The sequence below is a fragment of the Lepisosteus platostomus genome, chromosome 5, assembly GCF_059453375.1.
Source record: "Lepisosteus platostomus isolate fLepPlt1 chromosome 5, fLepPlt1.hap1, whole genome shotgun sequence".
NCBI classification, from domain to species: domain Eukaryota; kingdom Metazoa; phylum Chordata; class Actinopteri; order Semionotiformes; family Lepisosteidae; genus Lepisosteus; species Lepisosteus platostomus.
The window spans coordinates 68,778,927-68,785,662 of record NC_142615.1 but is presented as its reverse complement, the minus strand read 5'-3'; the positions used below and the strand labels follow the sequence as shown (position 1 = coordinate 68,785,662).

Below are 6,736 nucleotides of genomic sequence, written 5' to 3'. Positions count from 1 at the left end.
TAAAAGTGTCTATCAATGAGCTCGGGGGGTTTGAGGTGAAATTGTGTAAAAGTGTCTGTTTATCTTTGTGCTCGGGGGGTTTAAGGTAAAGTTGTGTGAAAGTGTCTTATAATTGTGCTCGGGGTGTTTGTTGTGAAATTGTGTAAAAGTGTCTGTCATTGAGCTCAGGGGGTTTGTGGTGAAATTGTGTAAAAGTGTCTTTATCATTGTGCTTATGGGGTTGTGGAGATATTGTGGTTTTTGGGTGTAAAAGTCTTATTGTTCACACGTTGCTGCTGTGATGTGGCCTTTCGCCTGTAGGTGGCGCTCTCTCCAGTCATTTTTAAATGTACCAGTCCTGATGGATGACTGTACACATCCTCAGTCAAGGGGAATATCTAATTAGTTACTCTCCAAATAGCATTTTTGTATGAAACATTTAAAGAAATCGACAACCACTTTTCAAAACGCACAATAACACAGACTGGTATGTTTGACAACGAATAATTAAGAGAAAGGGGAAACGAGAATTCACCATCCCTTTCTGCATGTTTACCGTGACCTGTCCTGATCGTGAGAAGTCTCAGACGCGTCTCTTCACCAGACAGTTTAATACAGCAGTTCTACATGGGACCGGTGTGAGAGTATGTGGGTAACAGTGATGGCTCTCTCTGCTGTACTGTTGTGGCCCTCCCTCCTGATGACAGAATCGTCTCACACTTCACCTTCACAGACACAAGCTCCATGTGTTTGTGGTGAAATTGTGGGTCTGTTGGTGTGAAAGTTTATTATTGAGCTCACTGAACTGATCTCGAAGGCCACTTTAATTTCAGTTGGCGTATGACATTTTGAGTGAAAGTGTAGTTTTGTTGGTTTAAATGTGCTGTTTCTTTGACTAGCTGGCTTGTTTCGCTGATATTTGTATTTCCTCCTCCTGAAGGAAAGATATCAAGTGTTTTTTTAATGAAATTGTAAAATACCGGTGTGTCGAAGTGGCTCCGGTTTCGCTGCGGCTCATGTCAGATCCAGGGCTGATAGAAACAGTTTGATCAATAAATGAACTAAAAACCGATTGACACATTTGCTGCACTTCCGCTGAAAAGAGACAACGTTTTCAAACCGTCTATATTGGAGGTTTGCATCACCACTGCTAAAATCGACAATGTTGTAAAAACGTGTTTTCGAGGTTTGCTTCGGTTCAGATGACACCTCAAATACAGTAATACAGTATAAAATAAGTGACAGGAAATACGCTGTGCTGAAGCTCTGTATGGATGACTTGTTCTTGCAGGTTTATTTGACTTCAGGTAAAGAGAAATGAAAGTTTCATAAACACTTATTTCGGTGTTGCACTCCAGGGGAAGTGAGCAGAAACTAACCCAAAGAAATGCAAGAACAGGGCGTACAGATGCGTTATGAAAGGGTGTTCTGGATGTGTGACTCACAAAAATGATATAAAAACTGAAAACAGGAGATCTGCAGGTTGTCTGTTAAACCTTGAAGTTTATTAAGTAGTGATCAGCAGTAACTTACTGGTTTGCCCCGGTTGTTGTCTTCCAGTTCAGGACTTGTGCTGAGGAATGAGTGTGGTCTGTGGGCTCTGGCGAGAACAGTCACACTGCGTGGACGGGGGTATCCTGTTCCTGCTCTGATCTCTCCTGGAACCTCCATTAACATGTGATCTCAAGAAAAGAGAGTGATTGATGGGCTTTGAGTGCCTTGTGAAATTCTCTGGGTTCGACCCCGTGTTTCGGCTGCGATGCCGTCGAGCGATCATCTGCTGTGAGTTCCCTTGTGTTGTCCCCATGTGACTGCGTGTGCCCGTGTCACTGCTGTGTGTGACAGTGGATTCCTCTCCGTCGCCCCTCAGGTGATCCTGGGTCTCCTCTCCGTGGTGCAGCTGGACTGTAAAGAGTGCGCTGGAGAGGATTGAGCTGCTGGGTGAAGGAGTGTGAGATGTGCTGAGTGTGAGACTGACGAGCGCAGGCGAGCGGCGGCTCTCGCCTTCCTCCCGAACTTCGGTCTGAAACCTCATGAACGCTCTCGGCAAGGTCAGTCGGTCGGTGTCCTTAAATGTTTTGATTGCCTGTTATTCCTCTCGTCGTCCAGGCAGGGGTGTTGAGTTCCGCCCGTCTTCGGCACGTTCAGAGAGACCGACCCTGTGAGCGCACACGGGGGAGAGAGAGAGGAGGAGCAGGCCCCACTTCCAGCCTCTCGCTCTTTCACAGCCCCGTACCTGAGGACCAGAGCGTCTCTCGTCAGCAGGGCCTCGCGCCTGCAGGTGACTGAAGTGTGCTTTTATATACAGGTGAGAGAGAGTGCACAAGAATCGTCAGAAGTCAACACCGTTCGTTAGAGATGGATGATGTCCAAGGTCACCCAGAAATAGAGCACGACAGGTCACTCAGAGGAAAGGTATTTTTAATTTTTCACTGGCGTGTGGATCTACCAAGTACAGAAGCCAGACAAAAAACATTGAAATGCGATTTGAAATTCACACTGGCGTGTTGAGAACTGTTCCTTAGAAGCGTTTGATCTGTGTTCAGATCTTCTGCTAAGGAGATGTGGTCAGGAAAGGCAGAGACGCCTTCTCTCGTCTGACCGTTGTTTGCAAACCCTGAGGTGTCCTGTGGTCTTTATAATCTATAACCACACTTTCCCCTGTGGACATTAAATCATCTCAGTCGCAGCAGGATGCCGATTGATTTGAAAGGCAGCTTTATCCCGACAGCATGAGAGAGAGGCCAACATCAGTCTGGCTGGAGGTCTGGTGAAAGGAAAGCTTTGAATTTAGAGAATTTAAAATTATTTTTGTAGATTTTAAAACTAAGGGATTGAGTAGAACTAAGTTATTATTTTATTTCAGTTGAACTTTTAGGAACAGTTATTTTACAAAACCCGAACATTATTCTGTGTTTTGGTTTACTCGAGATTTAACGCAAGATGGAGTTTCCTGCAGGAGTTGTCGGGTGGTGTGGAACGTGTTCCGTGTCCTGCAGCAGTTATCGGGCGGTGTGGAACGTGTTCCGTGTCCTGCAGCAGTTGTCGGGCGGTGTGGAACGTGTTCCGTGTCCTGCAGCAGTTGTCGGGCGGTGTGGAACGTGTTCCGTGTCCTGCAGCAGTTGTCGGGCGGTGTGGAACGTGTTCCGTGTCCTGCAGCGGTTGTCGGGCGGAGCGGTGGCTCTGTGGCTGAGGATCTGTTCCTGTGGCTGGAAGGTTGCTGGTTCAAATCCCGCAGCCGACAGAGGAATCCTACTCCGTTGGGCCCCTGGGCAAGGCCGTTAACCCTAACTGCTCCAGGGGCACGACACTGCACCAGACTGGAGCCAGATGGAGTGTCCACTGTGGGTTAACGCTAGGGGACGACACGGCACCAGTCTGGAGCCAGATGGGTATGACTGGAAGCCAGGGAGGAAGTGATCTTATCATTGACACTCTGTCTCTGGGAACACCAAGGACTGTTAATGTGGGTGTACAGTGCCTGATGATGCAGGAGGAGCACAAGTCCTAGGAAGGAGCCAGACTATCAGGCAGCATGGCAACCAATAGGATTCAGCAGCGATCTACAGTGTGGAGAGGCAGACGTCGAAAGAGCTGCGTCTTTGATGTGTAGAGAAAACTTACATCGAACTTGCATCAGATCAGAATCTAAAGAGGGTCCATACAGCTCAGCTCAGTATGGCTCTCACCTGGAATCTGTCATAGAGGTGAAAGACAGGTCACCTCAGTCTGAACCTCTCACCTGAAATTAGTGTGTCTGTCAGTCATACAGCTGGAGACGGGTCACCTCAGTGTGAATCTCTCACCTGGAATCAGTGTCTGTCAGGGTCATACAGCTGGAGACAGGTCACCTCAGTGTGAGTCTCTCACCTGGAATCAGTGTGTCTGTCAGGGTCATACAGCTGGAGACAGGTGACCTCAGTGTGAGTCTCTCACCTGGAATCAGTGTGTCTCTGTCAGGGTCATACAGCTGGAGACAGGTCACCTCAGTGTGAGTCTCTCACCTGGAATCAGTGTGTCTCTGTCAGGGTCATACAGCTGGAGACAGGTCACCTCAGTGTGAGTCTCTCACCTGGAATCAGTGTGTCTCTGTCAGGGTCATACAGCTGGAGACAGGTCACCTCAGTGTGAGTCTCTCACATGGAATCAGTGTGTCTGTCAAGGTCATACAGCTGGAGACAGGTCACCTCAGTGTGAATCTCTCACCTGGAATCGGCAGTCATACAGCATCCCCAGCTGGAAGGGGCGTCCGAGTGTGGCCACCTCGATGGTTTCTGAGGCCGACATAGCGCTGGAGCCTGGGTTCGTTACTGAAATCAAACCCAACACAGAGATGTTAAATGATTAACATCACAACCTTTGTACATGATTTCAAAGTCATGCACCAACCTGGCTTTATCATGATGCTGCATTTTGACATTCTGTTCTTAACAGCCGTATCAGCTGGACAGATAAAAGTGCAAAGATCATTGTTTTTATTGTTGGCATAGCAGGTATGAGGCTCCACTGGAGCCATAAAACATTGTGCATTAACAAACGAGATCTATGTACCATTATACAATCTGTTTGAATTTGGTCTTTGCACATAAATCTTACTGTAACCGAAACAGGAGCAGAACTGGAGGTCAACATCTGTGGAGTTGCAGAGGAAGACGTACTGGACTTGAATTTGAGCAACTCTGAATTTTTCTTCTTTAACAAGTGGATAGCAGGAAGAAATCAATCCCTTCAGCTGAATTGTCCTGCCTCTTAAAAACAGTTTCGCCTTGAAACCAAGCATTAATTTTGACAACAAATCTTAGGTGTGGGCAACGAGCAGAAATGCATTTATTTGGTCTTTGCACGTAAACCTTACTGTAACCGAAACTGGAGCAGAACTGCAGGTCCGCGTCTGTGGCGATGCACTAATGTACTACCGGTACGTTGTAGCTGCTTGACCCTTTTGTTCCTCTTCGTCGTCTTATTCTAAGCCCTTCCCTCTCTGACAGCTACCACGCGGGGCGCCTGACCTGGGCGACCATGGAGCTGTGAAAAAATAGAGCCGAAACCTACTGTGCTCTTGGTGTCGAACGGCAGCGGTTTCCTGCTTTTTTCCAGGCCTCTTCTGCAGTCGGTGGCCCTTGTGGTCCCCTGAGCCAAGAGCTCAGGGATTCGCTCCCTGTATGTGCTGGAAGCCCCACCTCCACTGAGAGATGGCCGGTGTCCTTTTGGACTTTGCACTGATGTGGAATTAAAACTTAAATGTCGCCCTGTTCGTCAGTAGTCTGCAGTCCTCTCTGTTAAACTGTCAAGGTGCTGTCAAAAAATTCCATTATTACACTAGAGACATAGTAAAATAAAAAAAAGCTTACAGCAATCATCTAACAAAAGAGGTTGTTGATGGAGATGCCAGTAAACCCTGGTGTGTCTGCAGCAGGGCTGTCCAGTCCTGGTCCTGGAGGGGTCAGTCAGTGTGTGTGTCCAGTCCTGGTCCTGGAGGGGTCAGTCAGTGTGTGTGTCCAGTCCTAGTCCTGGAGGGGTCAGTGTGTGTGTGTCTGCAGCAGGGCTGTCCAGTCCTGGTCCTGGAGGGGTCAGTCAGTGTGTCCAGTCCTGGTCCTGGAGGGGTCAGTCAGTGTGTGTGTCTGCAGCAGGGTTGTCCAGTCCTGGTCCTGGAGGGGTCAGTCAGTGTGTCCAGTCCTGGTCCTGGAGGGGTCAGTGTGTGTGTGTCTGCAGCAGGGCTGTCCAGTCCTGGTCCTGGAGGGGTCAGTCAGTGTCCCCAGTTCTGGTCCTGGAGGGGTCAGTCAGTGTGTCCAGTCCTGGTCCTGGAGGGGTCAGTCAGTGTGTCCAGTCCTGGTCCTGGAGGGGTCAGTCTGCCCCCTCTCAAACTGGTGGAGCAAAAGTTTCTAGCACCTTCTGTGCTCCCCTGTCCCCTCCGACACCCCGCCAGCTCCCAGATCATTCCCCTGCCTCCAGCAGCCACCTTCCGGACCGGGCTGGGCGGACGACCGCAGAACCGGCGCTCGGGGGGAGCCGGGCCGCGTCACGACTGCGGGCGCCACGATCACAGCCAGTTTCACATCGATCGCCGTTCCGGGGCGACCTGTTTGTTCTGTAGTGTGAACAGTGACACGCACGCGCACGACATGAGAGATCATTAAAACAGAGAGACGTGAGAACCTCCGCGCACACACGCCGAGCGAGCAGCAGAGTCATTTCTCCTCCCCGCCGTTAGTGACGCAGGTCCGCTTGTCCACGAGCCGCTGAGGTCCGATCACGCGGCCCTCGCGTCTGTCCTGCACACCGGGGCGCAGAGACGAGGAGCCTGCAGGACAGGAGACAGGAGAGAGACGGGTGAGCCTGCAGGACAGGAGACAGGAGAGAGACGAGGAGCCTGCAGGACATGAGAGAGCAGAGAGACGGGTCAGTCTGTACAACAGGTACACCTGGAGAGAGACGGGTCATCCTGCAGGACATGAGAGAGAGACAAGTTCATGAGAGACGAAATTCAGACACTGATGGACACATTCCTAAACACTCCATATCAAACCAACAAACTAGGGATAAACTTGGCCACACAAAAACTAAATCACCTATTCCACAAACTAGCATCAAAATCTAAGCTAAAAACAACTAAAAAAAACTACCAAAAAACAAAAGCAAAAGAAAAGTGGTTTGATACGGAGTGCAAAAACATCAGAAATGCACTACGAAAAGTCTCAAATGAAGAACACAGACAACCACACAACACAGATCTGCAACTCGGGTACTGTGACATGGT

At 49.3% G+C, this 6,736-nt stretch overlaps 1 protein-coding gene and 1 long non-coding RNA gene across 2 annotated transcripts in view; one reads left to right on the top strand and one right to left on the bottom strand.

Annotated features, from left to right (window-relative positions):
• Positions 1-6,736, top strand: part of LOC148671925 (GTPase IMAP family member 7-like) — a 396,318-nt gene that overhangs the window by 372,136 nt on the left and 17,446 nt on the right. The gene's annotated exons all lie outside the window — the stretch shown is intronic.
• LOC148671926 (uncharacterized) lies at positions 2,384-6,241 on the bottom strand. The gene is made up of 3 exons (XR_015937102.1): positions 5,032-6,241; positions 4,186-4,289; positions 2,384-3,675 (listed from the first exon to the last, which is right to left on the bottom strand). It is a non-coding gene; the product is annotated as an uncharacterized LOC148671926 (long non-coding RNA).